The sequence below is a fragment of the Heterocephalus glaber genome, unplaced genomic scaffold (assembly GCF_053883595.1).
Source record: "Heterocephalus glaber isolate CG9 unplaced genomic scaffold, H.glaber_assembly_v1.0 deba00001465, whole genome shotgun sequence".
Taxonomy (NCBI): domain Eukaryota; kingdom Metazoa; phylum Chordata; class Mammalia; order Rodentia; family Bathyergidae; genus Heterocephalus; species Heterocephalus glaber.
In genome coordinates, this window is record NW_028258312.1 from 6,044,625 (window position 1) to 6,068,237 (window position 23,613).

General features: G+C 36.8%; 1 protein-coding gene and 1 pseudogene across 2 annotated transcripts in view; both read left to right on the plus strand.

Annotated features, from left to right (window-relative positions):
* Window positions 1–3,456: 3,456 nt before the first annotated feature.
* Pja2 (praja ring finger ubiquitin ligase 2) overlaps window positions 3,457–23,613 on the plus strand; it is a 73,747-nt gene continuing 53,590 nt past the window's right edge. For both annotated transcript variants that reach the window (XM_004841764.4, XM_004841765.4), the window contains exon 1: window positions 3,457–3,605. The gene's annotated coding sequence lies outside the window, so the exon portion shown is untranslated. The remainder of the gene's footprint in view (window positions 3,606–23,613) is intronic.
* Window positions 16,099–18,323, plus strand: LOC147826557 (histone-lysine N-methyltransferase EZH2 pseudogene; annotated as a pseudogene).

Sequence of the window (23,613 nt, forward strand, 5' to 3'; positions counted from 1 at the left end):
CAAATCTTAGCCGTCCCTGCACCCACTTCTCAACCTAATATTGATGCCTTGCAACCTAGCATTTCTCAAAACCTAGAATCACACAGTGATGGCAAACCTTTTATAGCTTTCAATGATAACAAACAGCTCATTGAGGCATGGGTGCCATAGGTTCACCACCTCTTATAGAGGTTTCATTAAACATAAAGTACAGAGCACCACTCCCAATGTTTTTGATTCCCTTAGTCTGAGATGCAGTCCCAAAATTTGCCTTTATAGCAGTTCCTAAGTGATGCTGAGGCTGCCTGTTCAGGGACAACAGTCTCAGAAGAGATAAAATCTACAGAATAAATTGTGTCATAGGTAAAATATTTATAACCTCCTTTTCTGAATATTTATTGTTACCTTTGCCCTCAGCCAGAACTCAACTTCCTAGTTACCTTAACTATTCGGTGGCGATTATCAGAACAAGTTTGTTACACACGAGCTGCACCTCTCCCAACATGGGGTCCTTGAATTAGGACATAGAACAGAACTTATCCTTCTCTTTTACCACTAAGTAAAATTCATGTATTCATTAAATATACTTCGGTTGAGTTAAAACATAACATTTTAGGCGTATCTGTTACATTAACTACTACTGCTTAATGAATTCAAGATTTCTTATAACAAAATATTGAAAACATATAGCATTTAGTTGTTTAGTGGAAGGTTAGACAATTGGCATCAGAAGCTAAAATGATGGTGATACATGCTATGCCATCTCCAAGCATTTTGGAGACAGATGCAGTGCCTGTTGAGCAAAACCAAGAAACACAGCAGAAAACAATAGGAATTGGAATAAGGTAATGCCACAAAGCTTGCTGTTCTTACAGCGAGTCAGCTGTTTTTCTTGAATAAATACTCCCTGGATTGTTGTAAGCCTTTGGTTAATTTTCAGAGCTCTGGAAAAGTTGATTCTGCCCATTTTTCCAGCATTCTCATGGCTTTTATGGAAAGATCATTTTCAGAGTTCTTGTGCTTCCATGTTTGCTGATATCATTCTATTAGAACACAACTCCACTCACCCGTGACCAGTCCTCCTTTGATTTATGCTCAGAGTTGTCAAGCTTCCTGGGCATCAGAATTATCTAGAAGGCTTGTTAAAATACAACTGAGTGCCACACCTAGCATTTCTGATTCAGGTTTGAAACTGAATCTGAGAATTTGCATTTTTTAAAAGTACTCAGGTAATGCTGACACTGGAGACTGGAGATTTCTCTGAAGAACCACTGCATTATACCACATGGCTCCTTCAATCCACTGCCTTAGGGTGTGCTTCCCAACTACAGTCAACAATATACATAAGCTAATAATCCATAGTTTATCTAGATAACATAATAATACAGTACATAAGCTAATATATATCAAGTACTTCATTCTAGACATGATATGCTTTGTACTGATTAGGTTATTTAATCTGTACAATTATAAGCAGGTATTGTTAGTTCCCCATGTTTAAATAGGAAATCAAGACTAGAGAGGTAAGTAGTTGTCTAGATACACAGAGCTATAGAGCAGGAGCTAGTATGCGAATAGTTCTATTTAATTCTAGAAATTGTGCATTAGGCCTGCATCCTAGCATTGTCAACAAACCCTGTAGATCACTTATGATGCTTTGGATGACTGTATTTGGGACATGGATGCAGGGTGAAAGACAGTGACTCAGGTAGTGAGGAAAGTGGTTGCTATTTTGATTCTATTTTTCTATCCTTTGATGACATCATGATAAAAAATGTCACCTAAGTGCTGTGCCTTTAATATGTGCCTAATGCTAGATAATTTACCCTCTTAACAAAGTGGATTTTAGGCTCAGCCAAAGCCATTAGTGGCAATAACTTCTGACCAGAATTTTCAAATATTATTTTACTTTCACTTTACTCATAATTACTTTCAACCTAGGATAGGTAATGTGAGTTTTCTATTTACAGAACTTTTATAACGTTTCCCTCTTAAAGAAATCGAAGAAAAATGCACTTGCTTAAAGAAATAGAAAATTACTCTGAGTAGTATACACATATTTGGTATGAAAAAATTGAAGTCTGGGAAACCCTGCCCCCCAAAACAGGTTAGTGCTTCCCATTGGGCCAATCTTCAAGACTCTAAAGGGAAATTAGAGGAATGTAATTAATACGTGAATTCTCTTGCAAGGAGGAAGCGACCTCGATAGAAAAGAGTTACAACTCTTACAGCACGTGTAAAGGCAGAGTGATATCGGGTGGAAACCGTTTCTTGCTAAGATATGTACTACAAAGGAGGGCTGGAATTAAACTTGGTTTCACAAAATGTCTAGCAAATTCTCAGAGACTAAGTTTCCATAGTAAAATTTTGGATTGTTTTCATCAACAGACAGAAAAAAATGAGTCTGAGTTCATTGGCGGATTTTACAGTTGTCAGATGACAGCACAAGAAAAGAGGCCCTTACTTCGCGAGACAGGACAAATACACCCAGGCAGTGGGCACTGAAGGATGGAGGGGGCGCTAAGAGAGAAAGGCAGGACTGTACCCAAAGGGGGCATGTTTCAGGATGAAAAAAGAGGACACGTGCAGAATGAAAGAACAATTTTTCATCACTGACATAATTAACTAATCTGTCACCCTGGTTTAAATTAAGCAAGGTCTCCAGGGACTACAGCTGTTGTATTTATTTTCGTTGCGTGTGACGGGAACTGTGACTTCCCAGCTTGCCAACCTATTAGCCTCAAGAGGTAAACCGCAAGGCTCTGGTCGGGTCGAGGTTCCGAAGACGCCGCGCCTGCTCCGTGGAGTTGGAGGTGGAAAGCTCGATACAGCGTGGGGAGTACGCGTGGCCAGCACGCCCCTGCTCCTGCTGTTATTTTTCTTTTCCCACCGGTATCGAAACTAGTAATTGACTGGGTTTTGCGCCAGGAGACCCTAGTCTTGTTGGGTTTCCAATCCAACTCAGATTGGCGTGATGCCTCCATTTTGGCAGCCGCCGTCGGAATTTCTGAGAAAGTGACTGCGCCAGCTCTCCCTCAGCTCTCCACACCCCCTTTTCTCGCCCCAGACCCCGCCCTTTTCTCCCAGCCCAAACCACAAAAGGCAGCGCTGCCTCTGCCCCAACACGGTGCCCCGCCCCTCCCCAAACGTCGCAGTGCTGCAGGGAAAGGAGGTGGGACCCGCCGGGGGGCGGACTCGGGCCTCGTCTTTCCGCTCTTCGGCCAATCGGTGAAGCGCCCCTGACAGAGCCTTGCAACAAGGCGCATGAGACAGTTCAAGTATTTTTCCCCTTTTCTGCCACGTCCCAACCATTGACGTGAGCCCACTCCTCGAGTTTCGATTGGCTGTGTCCGTTCACCCTCCCACCTCCGCTGAGGCCGGTGACGTCTATTGGGCAGCACCACCTGGGGGGCGGGGCATACGTGCTCGCACCCGCCTCCGCCGCGGTGCGAGGGGCGGAGCACGCCGCTGCCGCCTCTGCTTTCACCGCCTCTGCCGCCGCCGCCGTCGCCGCCGCCGCCTGCCGCTGCGCGCTCGGTGGGGGAGGAGTCGGAGGCGGAGAAGAAGGCGGTGGTGGCGGTGGAGAATCGAGCGCTGTTCACGCTCCGGAGCCGCTTCACATTTCGGTGAGGGCATTTTTTTTCCGCAGTCTGGCCGGTTCTGGTATCGAGAGTGCGGGGGTCGGGGCGAGGAACTAGCTGCCTTCAGCTGCTCGGTTTCTCGGTCTCTCCGGGAGAAGCGGCGGGGCCTGTCTGCGGCCCGCTGCGCCGGCCATGGTGGGTGGGGTTGATGGCTGTGGAGGCCACCTTCGCCTCCCGGGCCCTGTCCAGCCCAGGCCAGGGGCTCCCACCCACGAACAGCACCGGTCGGTGCCAGGTTCCCCTCCGGCCGCCTTTCCCGCCGCCTCCTGCTGTCCTTGGTGCCTTGACCAAGGACCCCGCCGCCGCGACAGCCCGAGTGCCGCCCAGCAGCACCTCGCACCGCCCTTCTGCCCGGTTCCAGTCACCTGGCGAGGAGCAGATCCCTCCTGCGCCACAGGCCTACAGTCCCCTTCCCGAAGCACCTTCCGTTACGGACGCGGTGCGGGGTGTATTTGCGCTTTGTATGATTGACACGCAGGGTCGGGCCCGCAGACACTCTGTACTAATCGCGGAGATCGGTCTCCCGACGCTAGCACCGCTCCATCCACCCCCCTTCCGCTTGGCGAGGTCCTGTCAGAGCACCCATCTGGCAGATGCGCCTTCAGTTTTGGCCTCCTTAAAATTACTGCTTGTTAATGGTTTTGCGCACATTCAAAATGGTGAGTTTGAAGCCGTTCAAACCAAGTAGAATAAAAGGGGAGGAGGTAGACAGTTTTTACAAACAGGAAAAATAATGTAGATTACCCTTTCCCGATGTTAAAAAATGTATATTTTATACATCTGCATAGACACTGCTTTGGGTTGACTAGTTCTGTGAGGTTCACCTTTTAAAAAAGGTCCAATATATTGTTATTTTTATCATGAAGTACTTGGATGCGTTTCTTTTAAAATGGCAGTCACCTTTGCTGACGACTCCACACCATTTCAAGAGTGTGTAAATAAACTCGAAAATAAGAAATAAACTTTTAAGTACTATTCTTTTTCAATTTTGTGATTGTCTTCAAGAATTCATGTCATTTTTATATGAAATAACTTTAATTTTTAAAAATTACATGTAAAATTCAACAGTATAAAGAACTATTGGGTAAAATGTGAAGATTTCTTTTCATTCTCCAGTTCTAGATTTAACAATTTAGTGTTCATCTTTCAGAGTCCTTTTACAAATTTACCTTTAAAGTACACTCGTGTACTGCAAAGGTAGTTTTCTTTTTTGAGCGGGAGGTATACCAAGCACATTTGTATATTACTTGCTTTTTCACTTCACTATATGTCTTGGACATTATTCATTACATGTAGGTAGGTAGGTCTCTTTTTATCACTTTTTAAAGGCCAGTGATATTTCATCAGCTTGAATGGCTTTAATTTGACCATTCCCTATTGAAAGACATTTATATTAATTGCATTTTGTTTTTGAGATTACAAATAATGCTGTATAATAGACACAACTTTCTAACTTATTGATTGATGCTTAATTATAAACCTTAATCCTTGATTTAAAAGTGTAAACAGTATGGAAGAATGTAAGGTTAAAAAGTACAACTCCCATTTCCCCCTCTTGCCATATCTGCATCCCAAGTATCAACGTTGAGCAATTCAGAAAACTTCCTGTGTGTGTGAATATTTCTGAAGCATGGATTCCTGGAAATGAAAATAGAATTGTTTAAAGGGTATGCATAGTTTACATTTTGATAGCTGTTTATTCTTATTATTCTTCGAAAATATTCTTGACTCTTAAGCATTTCTTCTGGATTAACTTTAGACTCAACTTGTGGCTTAAATTTTAAAAAACCCTTAGCTAATTTGAATGAAATTATATTGAAATTTTATGTTAATTTGGAGAGAACTGAGTCCTCTCCCAAATCCACAGAAATGTGGTCTCCATTTTATTCATATCTTGCTTTGTATTCTTAGGGAAAGTTTATATTCCCCCCTTCCCCCATTGTATGAAGTTCCCTCTTGGCATTCTAGCTACTCTGGTTTGGTTGCTGTGGTACAAGAAATGCTCAATAACATATTTCTTTCACCTTTCTCTAGAGAGAGAACGTGCTCTTGCTCTTGCTGTCTTCTGACTCTGGGATAGCCGTTCAGTTTTCTGTTTATCATGTAATCATTTTGAGTTGATAATTATCTGAAAATATTCACACTTTTGTAGTTGGCTTTTAAGTTTTTATGACATGTTTTTCTTATTGCTTTGGCCATTCATTATACACTATATACAATGTTGAATAGTAGCACTAGTGACCAAAAACTTGGTATTGTTTCTGACTTTATGCAAAATGCTTCTGATGTTTTAGCATTAACTGATGTTTCTCAAAACTTTCTGATAAATAGCCAATATGAAAGTAAAATATTTTCTTCTAGGCTTTCCAAGATGATTTTATTGTTTTCATTTTTGTTCACATTTTTAAAAGCTATAAATAGGTACTCAATTTTCTTAGATTTTCTTTAACATCTTTTGTGGTGGTTATATACTTTTTTGCATACTACACTCAAGATAGAAAATATTTTAATCTCACCCCAAAATTTCCTTGTGTCCTTTTGCAGTTGATCACAGGTTAACCCTCAGACCCAGGAGACCATTTATCTTTTGCTCACTATAGGTTGTTTCATTTGTTCTAAAATTTCATGCAAAGAGAATTAATGTATATGTTTTGGGGGTGTTTCTTTTGGTTTTGGTTTTGGTTTTTCTGAACTTACTGTAGCCCAGACTGGCCTTGAACTCACAGCAATCCTCCTGCCTCAGCCTCCTGAGTGCTAGGGTTACAGGCATGTGTCATCATGCCCAGTATAATATATATATGCTTTTGCATCTGGCTTTTCTCAGCATGATTTTTTGAGGATCATCTTGTAGTTTTTTTTTTTAATTGGCCTATTTCTATTGAGTAGTCTATGATGTTGATTCACCCCAACTTTTTGCTCATAACATCTATTTATGGATATGTGGGTTATTTCCAGTCTGGAATTCTTAATAAAGCTGCTATGAATGTTCATTCTGTGTTCTTGTCTGAATATGGGTTTTTTTGGTTTGTTTGGTTGGTTGGGTTTTTTTGGTTTGTTTTTTGTTTTTTAGGGTTTTTTTTTTGTAAATGCCTGCAAGTGGAATGTGTAAAGTTGTATGATAACTGAGTGTTTAAGAAACAGCCAAACTTGTTCCAGAGTGGTTGTCATTGTTCATGTCCACCAGTATGACAGTTGCCCCCCATTCTTATCAACACTTAGCTCTTTTAGTCTTTTTAATTTTAGCCCTTCTAGTAGATATGTAGCAGTATCATACCCTGATTTTAATTTGCATTTGCCTGATGACTAATGGCACCGATAATTTGTTTATGTGTATGTCTTTATTCTGAAGTTTCTCTTCAGACCTTTGGGGCATTTTAAAAAATTAGGTCATTTGTCTTAATGAGTTTTAAGAATTTTGTATACATTCTTTACATAATTCTTTTGACAGATATAGATCCATAAACATGTGTGGCAATGAAACTTCTTATATTTTCTTAACTATAAAAGAGAGGAGCTTTAAATTCCAGTTTAATTTATCAATAATTTATGGTGTGTGCTTCTGTGTTCTTAGAATTCTTTGTCTAGTGCAAAGTTGTCTAGTGCAAAGTTGTGCAGGTTTCCTTTTATGTTTACAAGTTTTATGGTTTTGGCTTTTATATCAAGGTATGTTACTATTTTTGGTTGTTTGAGTATGGCATGGTAAGGGTCAAGGCTTATTTTTTTCTTTCAAATGGTTATACAGTTCTTTTAGTGGTGTTTGTTAGGAATATTTTCCTATCTTTATTAAATTTGTTGAGAGTCATTTGGCCATATATGTGTTTTTAATTTTGGACTGTTCTCTTGATCTTTGTGCCTATGATTTTGCTAACACTACATTGTCATGGTTGTTTTTACTTTATAAGTCTTGAAATCAAGAATTCTTGGGCTGTGTTCCTTTTAAAAATCACTTTGGCTATTCTGGTTCTTTTGCTTTCCCATGAAATTTAGAAGTATCTTGTTGGTTCTACAGAAAGTCCTGAAGGGATTTTAATTTGGACTTTGTTGAGTGTATAGATCAATTTGAGAAAAAAATTCACATCTTTTATCAACATTTTATATTTCAACATAGATATTGTTGGTTGTTTTATTAGATTTATGTCTACTATTTTCTAATTTTTATGCTATTATAAGTAATTATTAAATTTCAGTTTTCATTTGTTAAACTGCTGTACAAATAATACAATTGTTTTTTGCATATTGACCTTCAATCCTGCAATTTTCTGAGTTCACTTATTCTAGTAACATTTTTTTGTGGTCTTTGGAATTTCCTTTGTCATGTTATTTGCAAATACAGTATTTGCAAATATTTTAAAATTTATGTGTTAATCCTCTTCTTTTTTCCCTTATTACACTGGTAAGACCTCTAGCTTGATTGAAGAGGTATGGTGAGAGCAGATATCCTTGTCTTGTACTGTACCTGATTTTAAGAGGAAAATTTTCAGCCTTTCCTTATTAAATGTGGTCGAGTGATGCTATAGACTGAATGTTTTTTCTCAAAATTCACATACTGAAACCTGATCCCAAGTGTGAGAGTATTTAGGAGAAATTGAGATTTGGAGAATAATTAAATCATAAATGTATTAGTGCCTTTCAAAAAGAAGCCCCAGAGAGCTCCCTTTCCCCATTCCACCATGCTACAATGTGAGAAAACTGAGAAGACTACAGTGCAGGAACCAGAAAGCAGCCCCTCACCCAGATTGAATCTGCTGGCACCTTAATCTTGTACTTCCTAGCCTCCAGACTATGAAAAATAAATTTCTGCCATATAGAAACAACCTGCTCCATCTTAGTTTATTATAGCAGTCTTCATGGAATAAAGCAAATGCTGTTTATTATGTGAAGTACATCCCATTCTGTTCTTGGATTGCTGAGGGCTTCCGTTATGGGTAGATGTTCAGTTTGTTCAGATGTTTTTATTGAGGGACCATGTGCTGTATTTACAAATTAATTTATTTTCAAATGTTGAGTTAAGCTTTTCTTGGTGATGGTGTTTCTTCATTTTTATAAATGGTTAGATACATTTGCTAATATTTTGTTGAGGGTTTCTCTTCTTCCACTTCATCTTCCTCATTCATATTTTTCCTTTTCATAAAGGATACCTTTTCATGGAATTCTTCATTTTGGATTTGTGCTGGTTTCATGAGTTGGGGAGCGTTTCTTGTTATATTTCCCCCCAAAATTATATAAGATTAGGATTGTTTTATAAATGTTTACTAGAGTTTGTAAACTAACTTTTCTGAGCCCAGGGTTTTCTTTATTGAGAGGTTTAAAAGGGTAAATGCAATTACTTTAATAGGTGAAGCATTGTTAGAGTTACCTAATTTTGAAAACTCAATCTTTGACAATGATTCACTTGTATACTCTTATGAGCATTTGGTTTTGTTTTTAAAGAAATTTATCTGTTTCAGTCATTGCCATAAACTTGTACCTTAACTATCCATTTAATATCTGTAGCATCTGTAGTGATATCTTTTGTTTCTGATTTTGGCAGTGTCTTTTGTCTTTAAGTTTAGCATTATCAGTTTTATTCTTTATGAAGAGCTACCTTTTTGCTTGCTACTTTTTAATGTTTTCCATTTTGTTCATTGCTACTCTTTACTATTTCTTTCTGTATGCTTTGAATTCAAGTTTCTCTCTGATAATTTCTTAAGTGTAACTTTAAGTTATTGACTAAAGATTTTCATTTCCTTCTAAGTACTGTTAAGACGTTCACACAGATTTGGTATGTTGATGTTTTCTAGGTCTTATTAATTAGTACAGTATATATTTGTGATAAATAATGAATATATTCATTGTGGGGTATTAGTACGTATACATATTGCATCTTGATCCTTTTTATTTCCCCTTCCCTTCTCCTCCCTTCCACCTCTCTTCCTTCCCTCAAATCCCCTTCTCATCTATACAGAATCTTAAGTTTTTATGTGATTTCCGGTTCGTTTAATTTCTAAGTCTTTGGCGATTTTTCTCTTTCTGTAATTGACTTTTATGTTTACTTGTAATCTTGTAGACAGATAACATATGAGATGTGATCAACAAATGCAGTGAATATTTAAATTTTTAAAAATTTGTTACAGTACAAGACACTTTGCCATTAATCCCCCTCAGAAAACTTTCCTTTACTTAAGGTTACATTTATCCTGTCACTCTTGCCACTTTCTGAAGCAGTTCTGGAAGTCCTCTTTTATGAGAGTCTTTAGTTGTGCTGTTAGGGCTGTCAAACATTTACCTTTCATAGTCATTTTGATTCGGGGCAAGTACCAAAAGACACAAGGTGCCATATCCCATGAATAAGGTGCATGAGGACACACTGTAATGTTTTTACAAGCCTGACTTTCAGTTGGATGACCCTGGGCAGCAGTATTCACCATAGTTGTGATCATAGTTCATGAAGATCAGTAGATTATAGTTAATAGTTACACGTGAATGTAAATCTTTACCTACTGGTCTTTAGTGTGGTAGTTTATTCACAGTGATTGAGATAGGTTTGAATGTTACTGCTTTAGTAACACAGTTCCTCTTTACTCAAAAAAAATCAGAAAGGTAGACTGTAGGCTGGACATGCCTGCATAGAGCATTATTGTTTCTTGATGCTTGTTAGCCTGGAAATGGTGGTATAGGATTATCATTCTTCCGGATCCATGTTCAGTGTTAACACAATGTATCTCTTGGTCTTAGGGGTGGGGCAACGATCCTGTTCCTTATCCCCATAATACCAAATTCTGTCTCAGGTCTTTTGTGCAGGGGAGATCCTTTTCCCAGTATCAGGAGATCTATAATGGTATCAGAATAGGAGCCAGGACCATGAACTGTTTCTTAACCCTATCGCAGGAATAAAAGTTCTTTTGTCTTTCACCCATACCCTAGCCACTGTGGAGCATAGTGATTGTTGCCTTTCTTCCAATATTTATACTTTAAGCTTTTCTGTAGGGTAGAAGGGTTGATTTTTGGCTGTCACTCCCTTCTACCACCAAAAAATGGCCTCCAGCCTCTCAGCCTTTTCTCAGCCTTACCTTTAAGAACACAATAGAGAACCAAGCAAAAGATGCTGTGAGTGATTGTCAATTTTTCGTATTTCTGCAGTTCTTGAATGTTCTGTGCTCTTATTTAGCCCATACTTGCCTTTAGCAATCTGTTTAAAAATTTTTAGCTGATTTTTTTCTTACCCACTTGTGTGATGTCTGATGGCTCTTTCCTTCTGTGCTGTTTCACAAGTAGTCATTCATGTCCTTCCTGCCTTTGGAGGGGAATATCTTTCCTTATGTTTCAGTGTACTTGATTGCATCACTACCTCAAATCTGGTGACTAAGAAACCTGATTTTGTTGTGTGTCTGACATTTTCATATTGTTAAGTTGAGGATGATACTCCCTTGTTCTGCATCCTAGGCAGAAGTGGAACTCCTACAAATGATATATTGTATTACTAAGATTATTTTTTATAACTGTGCTAGTATTTGGTGGTGACTTGTATTTTGATGTAGTTTGCCATCTTAATCAATTCCTGCAAGTAATTTGTACAGAAAAGAAATTTTATTTTCATATCTTTGGATGCTGGAAATCTTAAAATCAAGGTGTTGGAAGGTACAAAGTCTAGTGAGGGCTGCTGTGTATTTCCAAGATGGCATCTTGTTAGGTCCTCAGTTGATGGAAGGCGTACAGGTAAAAGGGACCTGGCTAGTTCCCTCCAGCCCTTTTAAAAGTCACTAATGACTTAATCACTTCCCCAGAGAACTCACTTCTTAATATCACCATTAAATGTCTATATGAATTTTGGAAGTAGATGCAGATGCTCAAACCATAGCACTGGTGGTATTCCCAAGTTCTCTTGTATATATGAGATTTTTTCCTTAGGTTTCTTTTTTACTTTTACAATAAACTTTTCAACTTTTTAAACTTCTTTTACAAATTTTTTATGCCTTCCTTCTTTCCTTACATATTGCTAAGTAGAAGTGGTGATGGATATTTGAAAAAAGTAGAATATTAGTAAATTTTACCATTCAATATAATTGTGTTGTAGCTTTTTGCTAAATTGTATAAGGCTTGAGAAATTCTTTTTAATCTTTAGTTTCTTGAGAGTTTTAAAAATTCTTAATGAAATGCTTTTCTGCTTCTACAGACATGATTGCTAATGATAATGTAATTTATCACATATATTGATGAGTTTCTTGGAATGATCTCAGTTTATACCGTTTTAAAACACGTTACTATAATTGGTTTGGAAACCAAACTTATTTAAGATTTTTACATCTTTAGTACTGGAGTTGACCTTTAATTTTTCATTTTTGTAACTTGTCTGGCTATTTTGTGAAGATTTAACTGTCTCATGAAATGAGCAACATGTTTTTTAAATGAACTATGAAAACCTTTTGTGTTCCCTAAACAAATTTGCTTAGTATGGAATTATCTTTTTCTTGAATGTTTAATGGAAATAGTTATTTAATATCTGTGGGCCTAGTTTTCACCACGTGAGCAGATTTTAGTTTGAACTACTTTAATGATATAGAGTCATCATTGTTTTCTACTTATTTTTTACTCAACCTTGACAATTTGTAGTTTTCTTGAAATTTGTACATTTCAGTCAAGTTTTCACATATATTGTTTATAATATCTTTATCTTTCAACTTGTGCTTCATCTGAACTTTTTTCATGGTCATTCCTGTGTCAGATATTTGAACTCCCACCCACCCCAGCCCCAGTCTTTCTTGAATTTTGCCTTTTAATAGCTGCTGTGAAGGTCTTTTCTCTTGGTGACCTGCCCTTGATTTTCTACAGTTTCTGTTGCACCTGACTAGCAGAATCTTACTCTTATTTATCCTGCTTAAGATTCTTTGGACTTAGTGAATCTGAGAATTCACTTTTATCTTTGACTCAGTATTTTTCTCGGTTCTCTTTTAGAATGCTGTTTAGAAGTATTTTCTACTTTCTCATTCTATCCCACATGTGTCTCTATCTTTTAAAAAATATTTCTATTCTGTTCTTTCTAGATATTACATTCTGAATACTTTCTTAATACCTATCTTCTATTTTGCTAATTCATTTTTCATTAGGTCTGCTCTGCTTTTTTACCCATATTATATTTTGGTTTTACTTACATATTTTACTTTCACAGTTTCTATTCTCTTATTCTCTCATTTCTTAGGGGTTTTTGTTGTTGTTGTTGTTTGAGATAGGGTCTCACTATGTACAGTGGCTCGGGCTGGCCTTAAACTCACTATGTAGACCAGGCTGGTCACTGCAGTCTTCCTGCCTCAGCCTTACCGTGCTGGGATTACAGATATGCACCACCACACCCAGCATGTTCTCTTGTATTTTTAAGTGTCTTCTTTTTTGGTCATATGTTTAGAGCCCTTAGTAACGTGCTGCTACCTGATCTCAGTGTCTGAAGTCTTCATAAGACATTTGCCAGCTTTATTTCTTATGTTTTGTGAACTTACATTCTTTGAAATTTTATCAGTGGAAATTCTGACCTGGGTTGAAAATGAGATGATGTTCACCAGAGAGGAATTACCTTTCCTTCTGCCAGGTGCTTATAACCCCATACCCTGAAACTGAGCTCTGCAGGTAGTATTGCAGCCACAGATATAGATGAGGTGATGTCTTTGAATTGTTAGGCAAAACATTCCTTTTCTTTCCTGTGATCTATCGCTTATCCAGAATCAAGACATTTTTATGCTTTTTGATTTGGAAGGGTTTTGTTTTTGTTTTTCCTTTATGGTTGCTTGCAAAAGGGAATTGAGAAGTTGAAATTTTATGAGATCTTGTTTTGTGTGTATGTTTCTTATTCTGTAATATTTGCCCCAGTTATTAGGAGGATGCCAAATGTTCTCATATGCTCAAAATAATTCCACTTCATTCCTTTAATTTTTGTGTAATTATTGTGTCTTCTTGCATTCTTAAAGCTGTCTTACTTTACTTTTGATAACTTCTTTTTAAGTGATTCATGTAAAACTGAGGCTAATAAGGAAATTCTTTAAAAGTTTTCTTTTTTTTTTTTGCAATTTACAAATCCAATATAAGAATGTGAAGGAAAATTTAGGAAATCCAAAAGAATGGAAGACATAAAAATCAGTCATTGGCCTTAATTTAAGTGACTTAATATCTAGATGTGTTTTCTTCCATTGAGTATTTAAAACTTTTTATTGAAATGTACATGTACATATAGAAATGTGTATAAAGCATAAGTTTGCAGCTTCAGTAAATTATCATAGTGAAGTTAATACAAGCACCAAGTAAGTATCCATTCCACTATTGATCATTTGAGGGTTTTTTTTTGGTTTTTTTGTTTTGGTACCAGGGATTGAACTTGGGTCCTTGCGCTTGCGCAGCAGGCAGCGAAACCACCGAGCTAAATCCCCAGTCTGGGTTTTTTACAGTTTTTATTATCAACAGTGCTTCACTGAACATTCTTGTGTTCGTCAGTACCTATTTTCTAAAATGAACTTGGCCACAATATATTCATATGTTTAATGTAAATACTTCAGTTTTTAAAGATGACTACAGAAATGTACACCCACAGCAATAATGTGAAAGTATTTTGGTTGCTTAATACTCACACCAACATTTGATGTGGCTTATTTTTAAATTTTGGTGTCAAAGGTGATGTAACTCTGTGGTAGACTACTTGCCTAGCATGCATGATGCCCCATGTTCAGTTGCCTGTACCACAGAAGTTAATTAATAATTTTGATATCTTAAGTATACTGATAATTTACTAGGTTCTTTTTTTAACTCAGATTTTCAGCCACGTTAGGAAATTAACACCTTTTATATATTTTTTAGCCACTTGAGTATTAATTTCTGTGCCTCTTTGTATTTTCACATTTCTTTTGGGCTATCATATCTTTTTATTTTTATAAATTCTTTATATGTTGTAGACATGGACTCTTTGTTACTTATATGTAATGCAGATTTCTTTTCTCTTTTGTGGCTTCTTTTCAGTCTTTCCAGTTTTTGTTTTGTTTTATTTTGGAACTGGTAAGCAACTCAAGGCCTAATACATGCTAGGCAAGCACTCCCAACTGAGCTACATCCTCAGCCCTGAACAGAAGTTGTAATTCTATTGTGGTACAGGTTATTGGCCTTTTCTTTTTTTAGGAAATTCTTGTTTTTGTGTGCCATAGTTAAAAAAAAAATCTTTCCCTACCCCAGCATTGTAAAGATTTTGTTTATCTCTTAGAAGATTTATTATTTTACCTTTTATGTTCCAGTCTACAACCATTTTGAAATTGACTGTTGCATTTTTTGAGTAAATGTAGGCCAATTTCTCCATCAGTATCCAGTTAGTGGATGTAGTGAAAAACATCTTTTTTTAATGCTGTAATGTAGCGTTAAAAGTCAAGTGTATATAGTGCATATTCATTTCTCTACTGCCCTGTGTGGCATCCACTATGTGTGACTGCTTAAAATGAAACTTAATTTGGGTTTGAACACTGTAGAGTTTCATTATTGCAGAAAGTTTGTCTATTGGATGATATTTCTTCATTCTGTTCTATTGATCTATTTACCCATTTCCTAATGACTTATTGTATTAATTAGAATGTTTTAAAAGTTTGCTTTCTGAGTTAAAAATCTTTCTGCCTTGTTCTTTTTAAAGGTTATCTTGACTATTCTTGACCATCTGCATTCTCATTTAAGGTTTTTTTTTTTTTTTTGGTACCGGGGATCAAACTCGGGTCCTTGTGCTTGCGCAGCAGGTGGTGAAACCACTGAGCTAAAATTCCTGGCCCAGAAGCAGCTTATGTCTTTTTTTTTTTTTTTTGGTACCGAGGATTGAACTCGGGTCCTAGCACTTGCGCAGCAGGCGGCGAAACCACTGAGCTAAATCCTCGGCTCATTCTCATTTAAGTTTTAAAGTCGCTTCTTCAGTTTCTCCAACAGAATGTCTGAGGAATTTTAGTAGGATTATATTTACCATATAGATTATTTTGAGAGAATTGGTATTCCTAAAATTGACTCTTCCAGGCCAGTGAATTTGATATTTCCCTCCATTTATGTAGTTTCTCTCAGTAATGTTCTACATTTTCATTGGGTTTACTTCCAGAGATTGTGGCTGCTATTATAAATTATAACCTTTTTAGATAAAATTTATAATTGAGTTTCCTAGCTATGTGTTGGTATAAGATAATACATTTTTATATGGACTTTGTATCTCTTAACCAGTTAAATATTTATCTTTGTACAAGTTTATCTGTAAGCACTCTTCTAATTTTATATACCTTCGTATCATCTGTAAATTATGAGTTTTATTTCTTTAATACACTAACTTTTATACAATAACAAGCACCCTCAACTGGTAGATGTCTGATTATATTATTTAGCTCAAATGACATAAACTTTTCAACTGACACCATAGAAGCTAGAAAACAATAAAATGACACATCATTACAATGCCAGAAAAAGAAGAACCACCACCACCATTCTAGAATTCTATTCCCATTGAAAATATAGGCAGCTTGCTCCCGCCTTTCGCCCACGGCAGGCTCTGGGCCCCATCGAGGGGCCAAGTCCTTGTCTGCTTGTCCACCACCTTCCTGAGAGGCGCCGTGTGCTCGGTGAAAAAACAAGGCGAAAGAACAAAGACACAGCGGCAACTGCAACTGGGACAGGCGATGGCACTTCTACAGGAGTAATCATGGGCCAGACAGGGAAGAAATCAGAGAAGGGACCTGTTTGTTGGCGGAAGTGTGTAAAATCAGAGTACATGTGACTGAGCTCAAGAGGTTCAGACGAGCTGGTGAAGTAAAGAGCATGTTTAGTTCTAATCATCAAAAAATTTCGGAAAGAATGGAAATTTTAAACCAAGAATGGAAACAGAGGATATAGCCCGTGTACATCATGACTTCTGTGAGCTCACTGTGAGGGACTAGGAAGGTAGAAGATGAAACTGTTTTACATAACATAACTTACTTGGGGCATGAAGTCCTAGACCAGGATGACACTTTCATTGAAGAACTAATAAAAAATTGTGACGGTAGAGTCCGTGGAGATTGAGAGTGTGAGTTTATAAACGATGAAATTTTTGTGGAGTTAGTGAATGCTGTTGGTCAATACAATGATGACGACGATGATGCATGGAGACGATCCCGATGAAGAAGATAAGCAGAAGGATTTAGAGGATAGTCGAGATGCCTTTCACGCAACACCCAACGCATACAAGCAGAAAAACACAGAAACTCTGTGCTCTGGACAACAAGCCTTGTGGACCACAATGTTACCAGCACCTGGAGGGAGGGAAGGAGTTTGCTGCTGCCCTCACAGCTGAGCGGATAAAGACCCTGCCCAAGCGCCCCTGGGTCCACAAGCGAGGCTGGCTCCCAAACAACAGCAGCAGGCCCAGTACCCCCACCATCAATGTGCTGGAGTCGAAGGACATTGACAGTGACACAAGCAGGGACTGAACCTGGGGGAGAGAATAACGATAAAGAAGAAGAGAAAAGGATGAAACTTCAAGCTCCTCTGAAGCAAATTCTTGGTGTCAGACCCCAATAAAAATGAAGCCATATGTTGAACCTCCTGAGAATGTGGAGTGGAGTGGTGCTGAAGCCTCGATGTTCAGCGCCCTCATCGGCACTTACTGTGATAATTTCTGTGCTATCGCCAGGTTGATTGGGACCAAAACATGCAGACAGGTGTATGAGTTTAGAGTCAAAGAATCTAGCATCATAGCACCCGCTCCTGCTGAAGACATGGACACTCCTCCAGGAAAGAAGAGGAAAAGAGAAACACCGCTTGTGGGCTGCACACTGCAGAAAGATGCACCTGAAAAAGGATGGCTCCTCTAACCATGTTTACAACTGTCAACCCTGTGACCATCCACGGAAGCCTTGTGAACAGTTCGTGCCCTTGTGTGATAGCACAAAATTTTTGTGAAAAGTTTTGTTAGTGTAGTTCAGAGTGTCAGAACCGCTTTCTTGGGTGCTGCTGTAAAGCACAGTGCAACACCAAGCAGTGCCCATGCTACCTGGCTATCAGCCAGTGTGACCCAGACCTCTGCCTGACGTGTGGAGCTGCAGACCACTGGGACAGCAAGAACGTGTCCTGCAAGAATTGTAACATCCAGCGGGGCTCCAAAAAGCATTTACTGCTGGCACCATCGGATGTAGCAGGCCAGGGGATTTTCATAAAAGATCCTTTGCAGAAAAATGAGTTCATCTTGGAATACTGTGGAGAGATTATTTCTCAAGATGAAGCAGACCAAAGAGGCAAAGTGTATGATAAATACATGTGCAGCTTCTTGTCCAATTTGAACAACGATTTTGTGGTGGATGTAACCCACGAGGGCAACAAAATTCGTTTTGCGAATCACTCGGTAAATCGAATTGCTGTGCAAAAGTCATGATGGTGAACAGCGACCACAGGATCAGCATCTTTGTGAAGAGGGCCATCCAGACCAGTGAAGAGCTGTTCTTCCATTACAGATACAGCCAGCCTGACGCCCTGAAATACATGGGGATTGACCGTGAGATGGAAATCCCTTGACTTCTGCTACCTCCTCCTCTCTTTCCTTTGAAACAGCTGCCTTAGCTTCAGGAACCTCAAGTACTGTGGGCAACTTGGAAAAGAAAATGCAGTTTGAAATTCTGAATTTGCAAAGTACTCTAACAATAATTTGTAGTAACAAGTTTAAAAATCAACTTTTTATTGCCAACTCACCAGCTGCAAAGTGTTTTGTACCAGTGAATTTTTGCAGTAATGCAGTATGGTACATTTTTCAACTTTGAATAAAGTATAATTGAACTTCAAAAAAGGAAAATATAGGCATCTTTAGACAAAAGCAAAAAGAAGTTGTCACCACCAGACTCGTATCAGATATTAAAGGTTATTATGTAGGTTGAAGGAACATTGGACAGTTGGGGATATGGAAGTGGCATAAGGTGTGGACATCTTTAGAAAGGACTGTTGAAGATTATTGATGTTTGGGGAAAAAATAATAATATTGATAGGTCTCATGTAGAGTGTGATACATGAAAACAACAAAATGTGTGAAAACAAAATGGAGTCAAACTGATATGAAGTTCTTGCATTACTTGGGGCATGAGAAAAGAATTAGATTGAAATAGACAATACAAGTATAGGTTTATACTGTCAAGTAAGGACAAACTAAAATGGACTTGCCCTAGCATAGTCCAAATCCAATCTACTATAGGATTAAGATGATCATTCTGAAATATAATTGTATGCCAGAACAAAACTTAAAAGACTCTTCAGTGGGAGATAAGTTATCTAGAACTCTTAGGAAATAGCATCTAGCATACAGTAAGTTTGCATTTTGTAATTTCTAGGGAAATGACTAAAAAAGATATTAAAAGGTATATCAAAAAAGCTGGTAGGTAAAATAAATGCGATGATAAAAAGATTTGATAAATACTAAAGAAGTAAAGAAAAGGAATTAGGGAAAAAAAGGTGATAAATGAAAAAAAATTTTTTTTTTCTTTTCACTGTTCAAGGTTTATTTGGTGTTGTAGTTGGTTTGACACTTGGTTACATTGTTCACAGGTAGATTCTTCCTCTTTACATTATATGGCATTGTACACTACTGATATATATATCTATATCTATCTATGTATCTATATATAATACACAAAATAAAATCCTTTAAAACAGTTATGCATAAGACATGCAGTATTGGATTTATACACTGAATCCCAGGCTGTGACCAACTGGGAAAAAAGACTAGGCTTGGTTGGTGAAGTTATATAACAGAGCAACATTCATCTGGTTCGAAGGGCAACTGGAGCCTGTGCAATGGGTGTGGTGTCTGAGATGGTGGGGCTGCTTTATACTAACCAGGTTAAGACTACACAAGTGCCATCTGGCATCAGGACAGAACTGTGGACCATTGTGAACCATTTTGATTTCTAACTTGGGAAACTGATGTTTTTCCCAGGCTATCTTAATACTACTGCTTCAACCACAGAGCAGATGAAAAGGACAACATGCACAACCTCCTACTAAATCCTCTTGCAGCCCAGGAAAATTTTAATAATATGGTACACTTAAGCCAGACTGTATTGGTAATGTAAATGGGTTAAAGACTTAAGTGAATATAAAGATTGTCAGACTATATAAGCAAAACCTATTATATTCTACTTATAAAAAAAGCACAGATTTAATTTAAAAGCACAGATAAAATGGAAATAAAAGATAAATCAAGTCTTTTTTATTTTCTTGTACTGAAGATTGAACCCAGGGTGTACACAGTAGGCAAACACTCTGCCACTAAACTATATCTTCAGCCCAATTTTAAATTTTATTTTGAGACAGGGTCTCACTGAGTTGCCTAGGATGGTCTCAGAAGTTGGGATCCTCCTGCCTCAGCCTCCCAAATAGCTGAGATTACAGGTGTGTGCTACCAAGAAAATTGATATGAGTATATTAACACCAAAATAGATTTAAGGAAGAAAATATTATGAGAGATCAGGATGAAAATAATTTAATAATAAGTATCCATCTATCAAGAAAACATAATAATCCTACTGTGTGTTTGCCTAATGTCACAGTTTCCAAATATGTAAGACAGAAATTAATATAACTAAAAGACAGATCTGCATTCGTAGCTGGAGATATATCTAAAGTAAAGTAACAACATCAATTAGATATAGTCGTAAGGGAATAATTTATTTGAATGACAAGATTAATCAACTTGACCTAATTGACATTTTTATGACATATCTAACAACTGAAGATTGTGTATTATTTTTAAGTGCACATGAAACATTGCCAAAATATTCTGAGCCATAAAGACATATTCTTTTCAAAGGATTGAAATTATACACTGATGTTTTATGACTCCTATCAGGTTAAATTACAGCTCAGTAACAGACAAATAACTAGAAAAGCTTCCAATACTGTATTTGTAAATTAAATTGCCTGTGGATGAAAAACAAAGTTGCTGTGTAACTTAGAAAACATTTTACTCTGAAAAATAATTATTATAGATCAGAATTTATGAAATGCAACTAAAGAATTCTTAGAGATAAGTTTATAGCTTTTTACACATACTAGTAAAGAAGGTAGGTTGGAGGTCAATAGTATAATATGTTTTAACTCAGAAGCAATAAATCCCCCAAATTAGAAAGAAGTAGTATAAAAAAATAGAAATTAGTAGAACAAAGTTTTACAGTGTCCTTAGAATATTTTTATTATAAAAACCTGCAATGAACTGATTAAGAAAAACAAGAGAAGGGGGATAACAAATTATGAAGACCAGGGATGAAAAAAAGAATTGTCAGTACAGATCCTGCTAATTAAATTAAAAATGACATTATACTAATACATTTGACAACTTAAAGATCATAAATTCATGAAAAGCACAGTTTGCCCAAACATACATGAAAAAAAAATCAGAAATCTGAGTTGGGTTGTGTCTATGAAGGAAATCAAATTTACCAAAGATCTTTTCACAAAGAAACTGTAGGCTTATGGGGTTTCACTGATAAATCTTCCATTTATTTAAGTAAGATATAATATCAGATTTGCATAGACTTCAAGAGAATTAAAGAGGGGACGTGTCTCAGAATACTTTATGTTTTGTTTTTTTTTTTGGTACCGGGGATCGAACTCAGGACCTTGTGCTTGAGAGGCAGGCGGTGGAACCACTGAGCTAAATCCCTGGCCCAATAATTTTAACATAATAAGAAAACCTAGTAACAACATGACAGAACAATTATTGCTCAATATTTCTCAAGATATAAAAATAAAAAGTGATATGTAAGGATATGTTAAGACCATTTGTTCCAGGAATGCAAAATTGTTTTAATGTTTTAAAATAAATGTAATCCATCACTTTATCATTTTAATAAAAGAAATCTATAGGGTAATCTCAAAATTTTGAGAAATCATTTGATAAAATTCAGTGTATGGTTGTGATACAAATTCTTATCAAACTAGGAATGGAAGGAAACATCCTTAATTTGATAAAGTATATCAACAACAAAAAATTTATGCTTAACATACTCGTGAAAAACTGTTGATTCATGCTTGATGAATATGTCTCCCTCTTTTCAACACAGTATTGGAGTCCGAATCAGTTCCCCCAGGTAAATAAAATAAAATACATATAAAATTTAGAAAGGAAAGAAGTAAAATCGAAATTCATTTACCAACAAACTATTAATAGTGATTTTAGCAAGGTGGTGATTGGATACGAGACCACTAAACAAAAATTAAGTGTAATTTGTGTACCAGCAACAAAGAAGGGTAAAATAAAAATTTTAAAGTACATTTAGAGTAGCACCAAAATAGGTAAGGTAACTAAGAATATACCTAATAAAACTTGGGCAAAATTTCTGTGCTGAAAATTACAAAATTATGCTGAGACTTTAAAAAATTCTTAAATGGAAAATAGTCCAAGTCTATGTAGTAGGAGATTGAATCTCTCACCCCCACCCACTCACATGCTTAATCTCTTAAGTACAGTGTACCCACAGTTAAAACCGTGGAATTTGGCGGGGGGCTAAGGACTTGGGTTGGCACATTTAAAAAGCATTAAATGCCAGTATTCCTGTTGTTAAGACTTGTTATGAAGTTTGAATAATTAAGACAGTGTTGTATTAGAATGTACGTAGACTAAAAGGCCAAGAGAAAAATATGATCATCTAAAATAGACTTTCACATTATATGATTTCTTAATTTATGACACATGACCCAGTGAATTTACAAAGAGTTTATTATTAATAAGTTGTGCTAGGTCAACTGTATACTCACTAGGAAAAAACAATCAACTTGACCGTTAACAAATACTGTATTCAGAGGTCAATTTTAGTTGGATTATAGGTCTAAATTTAAAAGATAAAGCTATCAAGCTTCTAGGAGAAAACCAAGAAGAGTATTTTCATGACCTTGGGATAGGCAAATAAAACAAAATATGTAAATTAGACCACATAAAGTTAAGAATATCTACTTTTCAGCACATCATTAAAAAAGGGAAAAAGCAAGCCATGGACTCCAAGAATGTATTCACAGTAAAGGAATCTGATCAGTGACTTGTCCTGAAAAAATGTAAATAACTTAGAAATCTAAAAAGAAAAACATAAACTGATTTTTTTTAAATGTGTGAAAACTAAAGATTCTTCACAAAATAATACATTGAAAAAGACCAGTGGGCATAGGTGAATTTTCTCAAGATGTTGCGCATCAGAGAAATGACACAGTGAGGTAGCACTGCATTCCTACCAGAGTGATTGAAATTAAGAGAATGACAGTATCAAATTTACCAAGGATAAGAAAAATTTGACACTCATATATTGATGGTGGAAGTGTAAATTGGTTCACCCACTTTAGAAAACTGGCAATACCTGTTAAAGCTAAACATAGTCTTACATTGACTAATTCCAGGTCATATTATACCTAAGAAAGGTGAAAAACATGTACAGTGTAAATGACTCTAGAAATGTGTCAAATGAAAGTAGATGGACACAAAGGAGTTCATACTATATAATTCCACTTGCATGAAGGTTAAAACAGGAAAAACTAATTTGAGCTAATAGAAGTCATGAAACTGGTTGCCTCTAGATTGGGGAGGTAATGACTTGGAAGATGGAACCTTCTGAAGTAATGCTAAGTTTGGTATCTTGATCTGGGTGGTAATTGTTCAAATTAATGTATGTATAAAAATGCATTAAACTATACACTTGAGAGTTATACTTTTTAATGTGCAAATAATTCTTCTGATTATTGCATAGCAAAGGGAAATACTTTGTTGAAAGCTTTTATTAAAATTTCCACACTGTAGGGTACTAGGAGCTCCCACATACACTTCAGTACTTTGCCATACTTCTTTCTCCATACCCTTCCCACTCATCTCACATGTGTGCTTTTTCTTGTATTTAGCACATATGTAAATATCTTAAGTATTGTGAAGATATTTATTTTGAGCATATTTAACGTTAATCATCAAATGAAACTAAATTTTGATGTGTATCACATTGAATTTTTTAATTTATTACATTTTATTACA